The sequence below is a fragment of the Rosa chinensis genome, chromosome 5 (genome assembly GCF_002994745.2).
Source record: "Rosa chinensis cultivar Old Blush chromosome 5, RchiOBHm-V2, whole genome shotgun sequence".
NCBI lineage: Eukaryota > Viridiplantae > Streptophyta > Magnoliopsida > Rosales > Rosaceae > Rosa > Rosa chinensis.
The window spans coordinates 24,869,098-24,886,535 of NC_037092.1; the positions used below are offsets into that span (position 1 = coordinate 24,869,098).

The 17,438-nt window shown below is 34.6% G+C and overlaps 1 long non-coding RNA gene and 1 pseudogene across 1 annotated transcript; one reads left to right on the plus strand and one right to left on the minus strand.

Moving 5' to 3' along the window:
* Positions 1–10,552: 10,552 nt before the first annotated feature.
* Positions 10,553–13,130, minus strand: LOC121049335. The gene is made up of 3 exons (XR_005799628.1): positions 13,063–13,130; positions 12,885–12,936; positions 10,553–10,862 (listed from the first exon to the last, which is right to left on the minus strand). It is a non-coding gene; the product is annotated as an uncharacterized LOC121049335 (long non-coding RNA).
* Positions 13,131–13,837: 707 nt separating this feature from the next.
* LOC112203509 lies at positions 13,838–17,226 on the plus strand (annotated as a pseudogene).
* The last annotated feature ends 212 nt before the right edge of the window (positions 17,227–17,438 follow it).

Sequence of the window (17,438 nt, forward strand, 5' to 3'; positions counted from 1 at the left end):
GGAGCGAGATAACTAAAAGTTATAATAGAGAGCTACTTATGAGTCTGGTGTAGCTGTTAAAATAGATAAAAATTTAAACATGCTCTCCAAAATAGCTAAGGAGCCAAAATAAAGAGTCTACTAAAGATGTTTAATTCGGGGAACAAGAAGTAAACATAGGGAAAAGAAAGTTGTTCATTTCTTGCATTTGGAATGCAAAATGAAAGGAAATACTTGAGGGAATATGATTCATTCCATACTCTAAATGAATCACTTTTTTCCCTTCTTTCATTGCATTTACTACTCATAATACATTATTTTATTGCGTTAATTATAAACTTTTTAACAACTTTCAGGATAACTTTCCTTATGTTAACACATCTGAATGAAAAGTTTTTTAGAAATTTCATTTCTCTTCCCATAGAAAAGACAAAGAAATTAATTTCCTTTCCGCGAATCAAACAAGGCCTAAAGATAGAGTTCCTCTAATATAATTATAAAGTTATAATTAATACGGCACCGACTGCAGGTAACTTAGTTCCCCTCTAATCTAACGGCCTGCATTACATTGGTTACCCTCCGTGTCAAATTATTTTTGTGAAAGAAATGGTTGTTCCCCCCTAATTTCAATGTGTGTAGAGTGTAGACCTTTGAATCTTTGATACTTCAATACTTCTACAAAAGGTCATGGTGACAACAAATTCCGTTGTCATAAACAAAAACAAAAAACAAAAAAATTCCGTTGGAGAATTTAGGAACAGGTCAAAATAAAAGAAAGAAAAAGTAAGACATTTCATTTTTCCCAGCAACCTAGTTTTTGTTTCCAAATCAATTATAGAATAAAGGAGCTGTTATATAATTATATATAACTTTATGCTTAGATTCCCAACAAAGTACAGAATCAAAAATTTCTTATGCATTATATCTTCTAGGGAAGGTTCATAGTACATGAACAATTCAGACCAAAAAAAAAAAATAGTACATGAACAATGACCAAAGATGCATCCTCATTGGGCATTGTATTATCATAATTTATATGTTTATTAAGAACCCTTTGCTTCTCCCAATTCAATAATCATATGGTCCAATGGTCCATATATTAAGCTGGGAAGTAAGCATCTTCTATTTATATATAGCATACGGATAAGATTGATGGAGCTTATTTTAGAAGGGTAACTCATAAAAATAATGATCATGACCTACCTCTCCCTCCCTCGATCTCTCTCTCTCTCTCTTCCTCTCTCCTCTCCTCTCTCTCTCTCTCTAGAAAAGACTAGAAGGGTTGGGTTGAGCTAGCAGCGTAGCCCACCATACGGCAGTGGAGGACTTTGAGCTCTTTAGGGGTCCATGCATGGAAGCTTATGGTGGTTAAGTAGATGTCTCCTCTGCGTGTCCCCAAACACATAAATGGATGTAAAGAAACGTCGTCTTCTATATCCCCCTCCGTACACACAAAGAGGTTTGTATTATATAACCGGCCAGCTAGTGAGAGTCATCGACTTGACCATGTTCCTACATTTAGTAATAGTGGAGACTCATGGGGTCTTAATTATTAGAGTTAGAAAACAGATGGAGGGCAATCTGTCCCTACTACTAGGGCAATTAGACCGTCGCTTGTGATTATAGGGATGGCAATGGGGTAGGTTTATCTTCGTTCCCCACCTCCGCTTCTATTTGCAATCTCCAATTCCCGCCCTCGTCATTTTTATTTTTAGAAAATACAAGGATACTTTGTCTCCAGCATTTTGTCAAGGATTATGTTTACCTTTTGAGTTCTTATAAATTAATTTTCATAGAGGCTAGCGAGAGATAAATATCTCTTCTATTATGCAATTACAGTTATCATCATTGTGTCATCCCAACCACTACAAGTGGTCGAGTTGGTAAGAGCCTTCAAGTGTGAAACCCCTATACCCTGGTTCGAATTCTGCCGACGCTGATTGGAGTTAAATCCTAATTTATTCTTGGTGGCCAAGAGGAAGGAAGCGTTCTGACATAATCCTCCGGCACGGATTAGTCTCTGGGCTTAGGAAGTCTTTGAGGAACCTTGTGATCTTAATAAAATAAAAATCATTGTGTCATCTCTAAAAGATAACTCCACTCAAAATAAGGGTTGTTAAAACACAAAAATGACATTTATATGAAATTTTGACAAAAATATTACTACCTATGAACCAACTTCTGTAAAAAAAAAAAAAAAAAAAAAAAAGGTATTTAGAGGAAAACTTAGTCAACAAAAGAAATATGAATACCACAAATTATGAAAAACACTTTTTTTTTTTTTTGATACACAAGATACTTGCCACTGCAGTCAATATACATAAGTGTGAATGGTAACTATTTTTTTTTTTTTTTTGAAGAATAGATAATTTCAATACTTATTCATGGCTAGAAGACATGTTACTTATACCAAAATCACAGATGACACAAACCGCCAAACAAATTGACTGGTAACCCTCAATGCAAAAAAAATGAGCTAACTTATTCGGGCCTTAAAACAAAAGGACCTAAACCTTCACAACCTAACTCTCTTTTATAGTAAATCTAGTCGCCTAGAGACCTCAATTGATGTACAACTAGAGAAATTAAGAATTAAGCCGACAAAGACCCAAATTCAATTACAGGCAAAAAAAACTAAACTAGATTGAGAAACTAGAAAATAAAGATTGCTGGACTAGTAGCTCAATCATGGTCCAAAGGAGAACCTAGCCCAAGGTCGAAGCTCAAACCCGTCTCCACCTCTTGTGGCATGTATGCCCGAGCAGCAGCCACGACCCCCCTTGCCGCCCTTCCAGGAAAGCCACCTCCCATCGCCGCCGCCACCCAAGTAAACGAATCTGGATGCCCACCAGACCCGAGCTAATTGGGTATGGGACACCCAATACACCCCCACCCCGTCGTTCACTGGATACCAACAACGCCTCCACAGCCTCCAACCACCATCTCTGGAACTCTGCCACGACCTGCATGATAAAGTAATCTGGGGTTCACATCCAAAATCAATTGGCAATTGATGGAGTGACCCAAATCCTTATAAATCCACTAGCAAGGTCCCATTTTTCTCATGTGGGATGTATATATTCTTAACACTACAACACCGCCAAAGAGGATCGAAAAGGGATGAAACACCGGTGAGCCAAAGTTAGTTTCATCCCCGTCTAGAAACTCAAGAAACTACCACTAGACCACTACCCGTCTGGCAGCACTGCAACATCACCCAGACCAAAGGCCCGCAGTGACGCTGGGCCACCGCCGGATGAGTGCTCTTGAAAAGCTAGAGATGCCGCTAGGGTAGAAACGGCGGCTAGAGAGTCTAGAGAGAAGTAGAGCACAAGGTAAAGTTTCCAAAACTGATTAAATTTATGCTTATTTTTACAAGTGTGAATGGTAACTACTTGAAATATACGTATAGTGAAAAACATTAGCTACTTAATTAGCTTTCCAATTTATGTTGGGCTGGGCAATACAAGAGTCCTTTGATGTTGATAAGATTGATTGCTCCAAGTCTCGTGAAGTCGTAGTTTAAGTAACAGTGGCCTTTATCTATACCATAAAAATAAAAAAAATCACTCATACCGTTAAAGGGACTCCAATTTCTTTTGCCGGTATGGTCTTTTTAACGGCTTCAAATTTCATCAGTTATTTTGAATGTGTTTTTTTATCTTCCCAAAACTTGCACTATATTTGACTTGATAAATTAATCAGAATGCAGCCCTTAATGCTTATACTAAAGAGAGGCTCTTTTCTTAGTGACCAAATGAATGTGCAATCAGTACCTACAAGGTTACAACTTCATTCTGATTCTAGCTCTGAATATACGTCTCCGTATTCGACATCTCTATACACTGTTAATATGCATTCATAAATCATTTGTCCTATTTAAATCTTGACCATTAGAAATTAAACTGTATGGCAGCTACAAAGTCACTGCAGGTTTTAATATATGTCAAATCCAGTATTATACATTGGTAATGATTTGAAATTTCCAGTATGGGAAATAAAATTTAACTTAGATGCCCAATTGACAAAGCTATTTTATGATCATGAGTACTCATTTACTTGTCTTTCATTGTTAATGAGGATGATATTGCTAGGATAAAAGTACAACCAAGATTCTATTTATTCAAGTAAGCAAGAAAATATTTGTAAAAATATAAAGGGTGCAACATTAACTAATTAGAATCTTAATAAGATATCTATTTGGGTAAATTCCTCCTATGGTACCTGAGGTATTACTACTTGGACAGTTTGATACCCGATGTATTAAAGGGGACAGTTTGGTACCTGATCGAAGTTAGACTCTGTTTGACACTTTGGTACTTCAGTTAATTTTTCTGTTAAATATAAGGATAAAATTGACATTTAGAATATATGTATAAAAACATAATAAAAAAACATGAGTTTGTGGGTTGATTGTCGTTCTTCATAATTTTATAGGTATGAATTAATGTTTATGATTTATGTTGAAGGTGAAATATTCGAATTTTATGTTAAAGAAATATAATAATCAGATTTTTTTTTTGTACTATTCTCTATGAATCCACTAATTTTTCCTCCAAAACTTGGATTTTTCCTCCTCTTCATAAACACAATGCGATGATATTATTTGGTATTATTTTAGGTCTTCATCATTTTTTGGTCATTTAGGAGAAAATGAAAATGAATTAATGTTTTTGGGTTATGTTAAAGTTGACATAATTGAATTTTATGTTTAAAAAAATTTAGTTGTACAATGGAGTACTCTCATGAGTGTTCACTATATGATTACTATATTTCTTAAACATAAAATTCGAATATTTCACCTTCAACATAACCCATAAGCATTAATTCATACCTATAAAATTATGAAGAAAATCAACCCACAAACTCATGTTTTTTTATTATGTTTTTATACATATATTCTAAATGTCAATTTTATCCTTACATTTAACAGAAAAATTAACAGAAGTACCAAAGTGTCAAACAGAGTCTAACTTCAAGTACCAAACTGTCCCCTTTAATACATCAGGTATCAAACTGTCCAAGTAGCAATACCTCAGGTACCATAGGAGGAATTTACCCATTACATTATTTACATGTCTCCCTTACGGTTGGTTGGAAGCAAGTTTTGCTCCCTTTCCTCGTGTTGGTAGCCGGTGTGAAGCGGACCTTTACAACCACTTCAGATATATCAATAACACATAAAAATTTTAATAGCACGGACTTTCAACTCTTATTCCCCAAGGTTTGGGATCTTCAAGATTGAGTAGTAAGAAATTATGAATAAGAAAATACATACTAGATTACTTTTCACTTTACTCAAACCTTACTGCAACGAGATTTTTAGAGTTTTTATTGTGTGTATTTAGTTTTTGAGTGTCAGATAAAGTCTCTGTCATCAATTCAGTCGTGTCAAACACATTATAGTCGAAGGCATGCATTTTCACGTGAATCAGACATTAGATTATTGTAAGAGCTTTTAAATAACTGATGTTGAAGAAAGGGATTATATTTTTTTTTAAATAAATAAAATTAAAAATTTCACAACAATTAACTATATATATTCCGCTTACAAATGACAGAATTATACCAGTAAATCAAAGATGATGACTTCAACTCTCGATTTTGTTGCTAATGCTATATATTTTCCTTTTCCTTAAAAAAATGAAGATGGAAATGCCGGCAATGCACATGGAAATGAGTCACTTGGTGTGACATATGCAGATAATAGGGAAGTATGGATGAAGTGCTCGAGTCAGCAACAATCCTACAAAGACTACAGCTGGGATGGATGGGGCTGCTGTTGCTGCGACTGCCACCATTTTCCCAAGCCAACATGGCATTGTCCATGTCCTGTGACAATCACAACAAGGTGGGAAAGGACAAGAAAGACATCTGGATTTTGGAGCAGAACATATCATTGCAAACATAGAAGCCACAAATCAAAAAGGCTCCCCCTGTAGCTAAGCCAAGCCAGCTAGCTAGCATCAATTTTCAATTATCCTATCACGCATTAAACAAATATGTTTAGGCTTGTAAAAATATTTTTTTATTTTTTAATTCTTTTTTTGAAATGAGGCTTGTATGAATTCAATAAGGTACAATTAGAATCACAACTTCACTAGTATCAGATTCACATATTCTACCAAGTACACTAATCTTTTTTGGCCAAATTAGAGGATGCGCAAGGCAATGAAATAACCGTGTTATGAAAAATTTATTGATCTAATTGAAAAGTCGTAGTTCAATAGAAATACTTCTACAAAAAAAGATTAATTAGAAAGTTAATGAATGTGCTAAACTATGCGACGTAGATATATATAATTTAGGTACAACATGAGTTATTGTTAAAAGAAAAAAGAGTTCTTAAAAAATACAATATCAGTTCACTTGAGACTTAGTGCAATAACGTGTCTAATACGTATATTTCATTTATCTTTCATTATTTTTCTGTTAACTAATCTTGAATGTCTAAATATGTACTCTGTTAACTAATCTTGAATGTCTAAATATGTACTCTTGATCATTTAAGTTATAGTTGTCACAATAATATTCATACATGAGGGTCGAGATAACTAGTTGGAAAACTAAGAGTGCCTCTGTTCCTAATATAAAACCCCAAAAGTTGCTCTTTACCATCATTATACCCACATACAATAATTGAGGACAAGTGATTTGTTCCCAATATAGCAAACCATATACATACAAAAAAGAGATAAATTTATTTTGAGGAATTCTTCAAAGTACCCATAAGAGATTATTCCTTAACCAGCCCTTTTTAATCTTCCAAACTAATAGCTCAGAGAACTCCAGCATAATTATTATATATATAAAAAAGATTTACACAATTTGCATATCGATCTATATATGTGAGTTTCATATATATATATATATATATATATATAGAGAGAGAGAGAGAGAGAGAGAGAGGGAGAGAGAGAGAGACACAATTTTGTCCAATTTCCAAGAGTCCCGAGTATAGCCAATTATCCATGTGATTAGCCATGAAGTTGAATAGAGAAAGAGAGCTGCAAACCTAGAATGTCTAGGACTTCGTTCTCTCTGTGTGTGTAAGAGTACGGAATACATCATCAAATAATTTTAGGGATTAAATTTTGCAGACCCTTTAATCATGGGAGTCAGAACCACCATGTTCCTCACATGACATGATCTAAATGCAACTTTATTATTTGTTGAATTTATTCTATTTCCACTCTTTAATTGGTCTTAAATATATTTCTTGTCCTCTCTCTCTCTCTCTCTCTCTCTCTCTATTACTATGATGTTCTGCTCAGTCAAAGTTTGTTTTTAGTCCCATACCTTCCTTTTAAAGCTATAAATTTTGTTTCTTTGTTCACATCGTCACAAACCCGATGTCCACACCCAGAAAGTTTTTAACTTCGGGCAACTCTGTAACAAACTCTTAGCTTCGAAGTGGTAAAAAGAAACTGGCGGTGCAGAGAGCCAAAAAGGGCTGTCAGTTTCACACTTGCAGAAACCCTAGAAAAATATGACAGTTGGGTTTATTGTCTCAGAGCTGCAATGGCACGTGACAACCATGTGATAATCGAAGAGGGAAAACATGCATGCATGAAGCTTTCTCCTCTCCCATCCTTTTCTGCTTCAGTATCAGCCTATTTTCTCTTATCCATTTTTCTTGAAGTTAGGCTCTTGTACAGTTCAAGCCAAGCTATGGCTAGGTCTGCACCAAATGTTATGATACTCTGGTATTGTTTCAGAGTCAATGCCATTGCCATGGTCGTGTTTGATGCTACACAGATCACCCAGTTGTTAGAACTTTTACTCTATCTTTTTACCTTCTTTTGTATCTTGCTGGAATGCTACTACAGTTTGCTGCAGCTCGAGATTGGTAAACAATGACAATTCACGATTGTTTTTTTTGCCTATTCTGTGATGAATCTGTTACCATTTTCCTTTAAGATATACATGTGTCTTCCTGACATGGTAAGAGTAGTGATTACATTTTGTAAAAGGATGAGCAACAGACATAGATTGATCACCAAGAAAGTGAGACATCTTCCTCTTTTTGAGGCTTTCATGTCCCATTACAATACATTACAAGTTTCACTAAATGAGCAACTACGCACTGATTGACGGTGTATACACAATGGAAATTGGAATTGGACCCATAATATGTTTGTTTTTGGTTAAAAAACCAAGTATGCTTTGAGATCCACTAGCGTTGGATCGTCAATACAGTACAAACGTTGTTCATGTGAGAAGTTCTAAAATCCAATTTTCATGCACAAGTGAGTTTTTGTAAAAGTTGTCAATAATTCGTGAAAAATTTGACACAAATTCTTGATTAGAACTAGCTAGATATTGATAGTTATATATATAGTATATACAACTGGTCCTCATTTTCTAGTCGCCTGAATACTACTTATTCAATGGCGGAGCTAGAATTTTAAAATCGGGTAGGCTAAAAAAAGAATCGAAAATTTCTTAAAAGTTTGCTAATGCTTTCAGATTTTTTTTCTTTTCTTAAGTTTTACAAGTAATATGTTTTATTTTTTTCTTAAATTAAACTACATTATATATTAAATAATTAAATAGCTAAATGACCCAAAAAATCAACATTATAACTTGTGATAGAAATTCGATAACAAAAGTTTAAGACAAAAGAACACACCTACTCAAATTGAAGGATCCGGCTCCTCTAAAGTGAGGAGTCTATAAATTTACTTTAATTTCATAAAATTTTGACACTTCACGTGATATGAGGGTCCAAATAGTTAACACCTCACTCTACCACCAATTTTTAGAATTTTAGTTTAAACACCAATAACTTACTATTAACTGCAAAAAAAAAAGAAAAAAGGATTTGACGTGATCTTATGCTTCAATTCTTTCTCTGTGCTGAAATATTGCATTTGCTCTTTCTGTGTGCTTCCATGGTTGAAGAAAAATCTATACAAAATTATTGATGTGCGAGTCTTAACGATATACACAATTATGAATTCATAATTATAGAAACAATTGAGGTAGGCAATGCAAAGTGTAGGTTACTGCAAACCAAGGATTTCACTTTAGCGAGAGGCTGTGATCAATATGGGGTTTCATAAATCTTTTGTTATTGATAGAAGTGGTTTGTTCCAACTTTGAAAAATTAATTTGAGGGTTTAAAGTTTTCATATTGGGATTTGAAACAGATGCAATTGCATAATTAAAGCTTTTCTTTCACTACCCACGGACATGTTTCCGTAGAACCACAGAGAAGCAGCAAACGCAGGTCTAAAGAAAAGAATTTTTTTTTCCCAAAAAATTTCGTAGAATCCCTAATTTTTTTGTACACATGCAAAGCATGTGATTGCAGACTAAAAGAAAAGAATGTTTTTTCCCAAAAAATCTCGTAGAATCCCTAAAAAAAAAAGAAACAAAACATTTTCGTATACATGCAAAGCATGTGATTGCAGACTAATGTATGACTAAAACAAGAAAAGAAATAGCATATAGGCTAAGTTTAGAAATTTGAGGTGGGCTAATTTTTAATACTTAATCTGTTAAACCATAATTAACCTACAAATTTATGTTTTTTCAAAATCTGGGGTGGGCTACAGCCCAACGGAGCCCGTGTGTAGCTACGTCTTTGTACTTATTATGTGTTAGCTGTAGGAAGTTGATCTAAGGGGATTTGTGATGGCAATATATAATTCCCCTCCTCCTCCTCCTCCTCAAATTTTCTTGTATTTTGTAATGAAAATGTTTAATCTCTTTTGCCTAAGATTTTGAGGCCAAAGATATTTGTTAACAGGGATACTATCCGATACGGCATTAATTTAAGAGGTCTCATCATCGCTCTATTAATTTTTCTTTTTCAATATCTTAAAAAATGACAATTTTAACATGTGAAATGGGGGTACTCCATCTTCAATAAACGAATCATGATACTAAAAGTTTCTAACCGGTCGTATTGATTGAAATTAAAACACACCCAACCGTAGGTCCGTACGGCTAGACTCCATTCCTATTGTTTAGTTTTTGGCTTTAACCGAACATAGAATCGAGCTCCTGAGTTCTACAAAATATTCTTGCGCCGACCAGAGTATCCGGTTAATCGACCACTCCAGATCTCCTCAGTCATTCGAAAAATCTGTTGACTGAACTGCTTAATCTCACCAAAGTGAAAAAGATTTTCATAAACCAACGCTGATTAAGGAAATTTCTTTGTGTGTCTATTTTCCCATATATATATAATTGTTCTTCTTTTGGCCAACAGGGATATTTGCTTTTGAATTTGTTTGTATCTGTTTATTTTGGAATGGGGGGCTTGGATGATAAGATAGCTATGATCCAACATTGGATAGTGATGTGTTTGGAGGGTTGATAAGCTGCCTAGATAATTATAGCATAATCCAGTAGACCACATGCATATAATTCAAAATTTCAAATATACAATGTACACATTACATGATTACAATTGGTCTCTATTGTTATCACCTCCTCAAGTTCTCTCTTGAGAAGGGGGCTCACCTTGGATTCCTGTTCTATGGGGTATAAAAGGACTGATAAGTTTCCCTCATGGCTTGGTTGTTTATTTGTCCTCAACCTCATTTTGTACTAGGCAGTTGTTCTTATTATACACATTGGATTTCTTCACAATCACTTCATTATCTATTTCTTTCTCGATTAGGTACTTTAACTCTCCAAAATGAAGAGAATGTATAAGTAGTCTATTTCAGGTATCTTCGGATATCTTATAGAGCTCTCGAATATTGAAATTTTGGAGTAAACCGTTGAGCTTGTTCATTATGTGAAGTACATCTCAAAGACTCAAACACTGACTAATGTAATAGTTCTTCGGAGTCCTGTAGCACTTTTAGATATTTCATTGAACTATTTCAATACTCTGAATCACTAAAGAACACCCACTTTCTCCTTTTCTGAAAAAAAAAAAAAAAAAAAAGGAAGCAGAAACAATGAGTAAAGCATGTCAGAACAAAGCTATACAAATGTGTATATATCCTTCATCAAATTAACGTTCTGGGACTGAAAACAGAAGACTTGGAGATACATATGCTTACGGAAAGTGAGAGACAAGTGTACTCATTGAGGGAATAGAGGAAGAGGGGCAAGGCACGTGAAGCCCATTTGGTATATGGGACTACAGAGAATCCCAATTATATTGGCCACTATATAATGTTCTGGAAAAAGAGGAAAAATTAAACTTGAACATCTTGTAAAGCTGACTATAAAGGTCAGATTGCAACCCTGTTATTTGTTATATATATATATATAGTTTTATATATATATATATATATATATGGAAATATATGAATTTGTTTAGTTGCTTCTTCATTTTCCTTTTAGTGGGGAAGATTGAAGAATATGAGATCCAAATCTGCACTGAGTTAATCAAGCTCAACAACTAATATAATTAGACCATCATCATCCTTCAACCCACTAAATGATGTTATGCTCAGAATAATATATATATATATATATATTAAAATTATTTATTTATTTATTTGTCAATCACACGGTGTTCTCAAAAGCTTCCTAAGCCCAGAGACTAATCCGCGCTCGGGGATCTTGTCAGAACGCTTCCTCCCCTCTGGCCACCAAGAATATATTAGGATTTAACTCCAATAAGCGTCGGCGGGATTCGAATCCAGGTATGAGAGTTTCACACCTGGAGGCTCTTACCAACTTGACCACCTGTGGTGGTTTGCTCAGAATAATATATAGTTCAAGTTCATTAGTTCATAAAAAAATGGTATTGTTAGTGAACTTAGTGCGACGTTCATAATTTATGTTCCTACTGATTAATTTCATTTTCTATTCTATGTAAGAGTGTGGCACCAGAGATGACAACCTTAGTGGTTAGATCTACTGCACTAATCATAGATTAGGGCAACCAACAGAACACTAGAGGATCAGTCTTTGCTATATCTAATTAACTAACAGTCTTTGCTATATCTAATTAACTATGTTAAACCTGTATCATATACTTAGCAAACTATCATCTTGCACTCTCTCCTTCTTTTTTCTTTTCAACCGGTATCCGTAGTTGAGAAGATATTAAAAGTACATAATAAAGTAGGGCCGGCCCTGAGTTCTTAGGGGCTCTAGGTGAAAAACAAATTGGGGCTCCCCATTTTCAAATATATTCACAATTTTTTTTCTTCTTCCTCATTCACTGGAAGATTTAGTTCCTCCGTACCACCACTATCATTTATAGGCTGGCTAAAATCATCCTTTTCATTGGCATTAAGACCTTGACTTAGTTCTGCACTCTCATTTTCATTCATTAACTAATCATGTTCTCCAACATCATTCTCATTCTCATTCTCACGTATATTTGCATCAGCTGAAGTCTGTGCTTGTTTATTATTTGTGTTGAATTACTTACTAAGAGATCCGGCGTGAAACTTAACTAATCCATCTCTCTTTTGCTTCTCTTTTCTTTTTTGACTACCAGAAGGATATTTTCTAATTGGAGCCAGGATATTATAACCTGTAAAAGACAAAAATTTAGCCTAATCAACAAAAAAATTCTTCTACACACTAGGCAACTTATTTTAGTCCCCCAAAAAGCTTCAAAATTTAGCATATATGACTAAAATATGATGACTATATACCAAAGAAGGCTGATCATATATTCATGATATATGTAAAATAAGAGTGCTAGCTTTGTCGTCTGTACATACAAAAAAAAAAAAAAAAAATCTAGCTTGCATCATTGATACCACTACAGCAGCAGCACTAGTACTAGTTACCATAATTCCATTTACAATTAACAAGGAATCTAGGATGCACTTATATCATAATCAGTTATGATCTCTATAACTCTATTAGTTTAGACGAATCAAATAAGGAAAAAAAGTAAAGAAAACAGACACAAAATCTTAATTATTGATTCATTGAAAAGTATTTGAATTTGCAAAGAATAATTACAGACTTACCCAACGAAATTGTTGTGTTAGACTCAAAAATCCTTCTTGCCAATTCTCAAATCTGCTAGAAATTCAGAAAAATTAATAAAAAACAATGAACAGATGAAAAGCAAGAAAATCAAAATTATAATTGCGGATGATGATGATTGTTGGCGATGATGAAATTGAGACTTTGATGATGAATTACCTGTTAGGTTTGAGATGTGAGAATTTGAGATTCTGGACAAGTGGAGATGGGGTAGAACAAGACGGCGAGTCTGACCAAGTAGCCGTGTCAAAGAAGAAGTAAAGAATGACAATATCTATACTATTATTAAGAGAAGAGGCTTTGTTAGCCAAAACAGAAAAAATGTACCAAAATGACCTTGAAATATTAAAAAACTATACAACTCATAAAATAGATAGGGGTGATATAGTCAAATTACAAAATAAACAGAAAATATAAAAATAAAAAAAAGGTGAAAATGAGAAACAAATAATCAAATTACCCACTTCTATCATTTCATGAAAAACTACGTACCCACTCATGTAAATAACTTCCCACCCCCTATTAAAAAAAAAATTCAATTTTCACACATATAGTGTGTGGGGCCATCTAGTATCAATCTAGCTAATATATCTCCAATTTTTTTTTTTACATACATACATATATATATATATATATGTATATGTATGTATGTGTGTGTGTGTCCTGTGAAAGTTGGGGGCCATAGGCACAGGCCTGCTGGGCCTATACCCAGGGCCGACCCTATAATAAAGTACCAAATACGCTTATATCCTACACGTAAATATACTAGCATACTACAAACAATGCCCTGATCACTCTTACAAAAAAAAAACAAAAAAAAAAACAAAATACACAATACAAGGAGAAAACAAGTAACTAATTTTCTAAGATGTATTAAGAGTTAAAAAATTCAGTATTTCAGTATACCTCATATAGAGGTAGTGTTTCTATAGGTATGAAAAACTCTCTCGAGAGGCAGAGAGTCGCGCTAGGGTTTCTTAGCGTCGCTCTAGCAATTTTGGTCGGAGGGATTGGATTTTCCGTCCTCTTTGATCAAACTGATGAGGAAGGTGGCGGTGGAAGTCTCTTTCGGCATCGCAAGTGGGCTGTGGGTGGCCAAGATCGAGCCTTTGAGGTCGGAGGTGGGGACATGGCGTCTGGTGCTTGCCCATGGGAGGTCGGCAGAGGAGGACTTCGTGCGTGCAGCCGGCAAGCGTGGTGGCTTCGAGTAAAGCTTGGATAGTCAGTGGCAACCTTGGCTTCGGCCCTAGGTCGACCTGTTCGAGACGGTCATAAAAAGTCAAGCGGCGCGACGGTGGGCTGGTCGACGGGCTAGACGTTGGCGAAGACTGGAGATGGGATGGCGCCACCGTGCGTTGATGACGTGATGGCTGGGATCTAGATTATGTATCCAGGTTTGATCTGGATTTGGGATCCGAGTCCGATCTGGGTTTGGGCTTGGATTAGGTTTTGGCTTTTTGGTTGGATCTTCATTTGGGTGGCTTTTTGGGCCTGGGGTCCTTTTGGAGTTTTTTTACTTTCATTTGGTTTTTCTTTTTGTTCCTTAGGCAAGTTTAGTGACGAAAGGTTACCTGCTACTCGACGCATTTCGATGTGTGGAGGTATGATGCACCATATCATCGATACCTCTTTACATAGCCCAGGTTCTATCCGGTGCGTCATCAAATGCTTAATTGCATCCCATTTTATTCTTTTTGTACTTCTTTTGGTAGTTCTCAATATCGAATGTAATATTTTTATTTGATAAAGACTTGTCAGTTGATTAAAAAAATAATTTCTGGCTAAAAATAGATTATTAGAAAACACAAACTTGTAATCGTAACTGTAAGAAAAAATATGAATTAGTAAGGCTCATGAGAACAGACAACAACAACAAGAGCCTTCAAAGGCGAGGATGAAAAACTAAGATCATGAACCTCTAAATTCGCTTGCACCGAAATAAGAACCCTGAAACCCTGAACCCCCAAAATTGCAAAGAGAAAACCTAGACTTGGAAGTTCGAACAGAACCTCCCATTAAGGAGATACTCGTAAGTCGTAACCACACTTCAGGGCCAAACATACTAGAGGCCAACAATCTTAATTATTTTAAGGGAAACTATCATAAATGGTCACTGAGTTATGACCCATTCAACACTTAACTCACTGTATTTTCAACAATATCACTTAACTCACTCACTTTTACATCTGTCTTTCACTTAACTCACTGCCTTTAATTATACTGTTACAAGCCGTTAAAATTGAGGGTATATTTGTCAAAACACTTAAAAATGCATTTCTAACTTTAAAAATTGAGGGTATATATTTTTTTTCAAATTATATTTAAATTAAAATAGAATACTTTTTTATTTGAAATTCTAAAAATTTTAAAAAATTGAAAAAAAAAATTTGATAAATTTATATATTTTTTTAGTTAAAAATGTATTTTTAAGTGTTTTGACAAATATACCCTCAATTTTAATGGTTTCTAACAGTAGAATTAACGGCAGTGAGTTAAATGAAAGACAGATGTAAAAGTGAGTGAGTTAAGTGATATTATTGAAAATACAATGAGTTAAGTGTCGAATGAGTCATAACTCAGTGACTATTTGTGATTTTTTTGCCTTATTTTAATTATATTTGATCAGTGTAATTGGCATAGTTTCCTTCAACTAAAATTACAATAGCCTCAGGGTCTCTGAGGTTCAAGTGTAGGGTTGTTGATCAATATCTTAGGTTTAGAATTCGGGTGTGTTAGAGAGAAGGGTAATTGTAACATCTAAATTGATAAATTTAATGTGTATCGAAAAATATACGTCAAAATACCAACAAGAGAATAAATATGAATAGCTTGAGCGTCTAAGAGCATCTTTAGCAGACTCTCTATTGTGGCTCCTTAGCTATTTTGGAGAGCATGTTTAGCTTTTTATCTATTTTAGCAGCTGCACCAGACTCCTAAGTGGCTCTCTATTATAACTTTTAGCTATCTAGCTCCTAAATATAGAGAGCGGGATGAGCCTCTCTATAATTTAAAACATTCCTTTTAAGTTATTTTATGTAATTTATAAATATATTTAAACTATTTAATCTTCATTTAAAAAATAATATAAATTCAAAACTAGCTAAAATAGAGAGCATTGATGCATACGTAATTCTAAAGTGGCTAGCTAAAATAACTTTTTAGCTACTTTAGCTAAAATTTGACTAAAAATGGCTAGCATTGCTAAATTGCTAACAATGCTCTTAGCAGACTCTCTATTTTGGCTCTTTAGCTATTTTGGAGAGCATGTTTAGCTTTTTGTTTATTTTAGCAGCTGCACTAGACTCCTAAATATAGAGAGCGAGCTGAGGCTCTCTATAATTTAAAACATTCATTTTGTAATTTATAAATACATTTAAACTATTTAATCTTCATTATAACTTATAAGTGGCTATCCATTATAACTTTTAGCTATCTTGCTCCTAAATATAGAGAGCGAGCTGAGGCTCTCTATAATTTAAAACATTCATTTTGTAATTTATAAATACATTTAAACTATTTAATCTTCATTTAAAAAATAATATAAATTCAAAACTAGATAAAATAAAGAGCACTGATGCAGATGTATTTCTAAAGTGGCTAGCTAAAATGACTTTTTAGCTACTTTGGCTAAAATTTGACTTAAAAATGGTAACATTGCTAAAGATGCTCTTATTTATAATTTAGTTATCAGAAATTTAGTTATAATTTACTAAATAGTTATTTTCTGTTTTTTTTTACGCTGTCTCCAATTCAAAATGAGAGCAAGTAGTTGACAAACTTTCCGACAACCTTCTTAACTTAGAGGGGTTTACCGCGAGGACATTGACATCCCAACTGTGCGAGCTGAACGACGTCGTCTTGCTAAACTGAAAAATGATCACAAAGATGTGACAGAGAAATATATTGGACCGAAATATACAAGTTATGCATTCAGCAAAGCTTGCTCAAAACTCATTACCTGTCAAACCGTCAGATGGTCAGAGTGATTTAGTTGTTAATGTTGGAGAATCTACATCTTCAACCAATGTTCCTTCGCATGCCATGGATATGGATGTGAGTGCACCATTTGCATTGGTTGATGAGATAGCGGATGCATCACTAGCAACGGAGGGTAGCATACAACTTGGAGATCAGATTGTGAAATTTGGCAATGGGGAAAATGGTGACAATTTGTTGCGGAAACTTGCTTCCGAGGCTCAAACAAATCTGGGTTGTGCTGTGCCTGTTATGGTCTTAAGGCAAGGTGCCCAATTCAACTTAATGGTGACATCTAGAACATGGCAAGGCAGGGGTCTATTGGGGTGTCATTTCCAGAGTTTGTAAGCAATTTGATTTCTAGCTGAAGCCAGAAGACTTAAGACAATTATTTCCTTTTTATTTTATTTTGGTTACAAACGGGGCCTAGAAGGTCCAAACACAAAAAACAAACAGACTAAGAACTAGAGTAGGCACTTCTTCTTGCTCTAGACACAAAGGCTATGCCATCCAGGTAAGGTTGAGCAGCATGAATGGGAGTGTCATCAAGAGTAATGAAA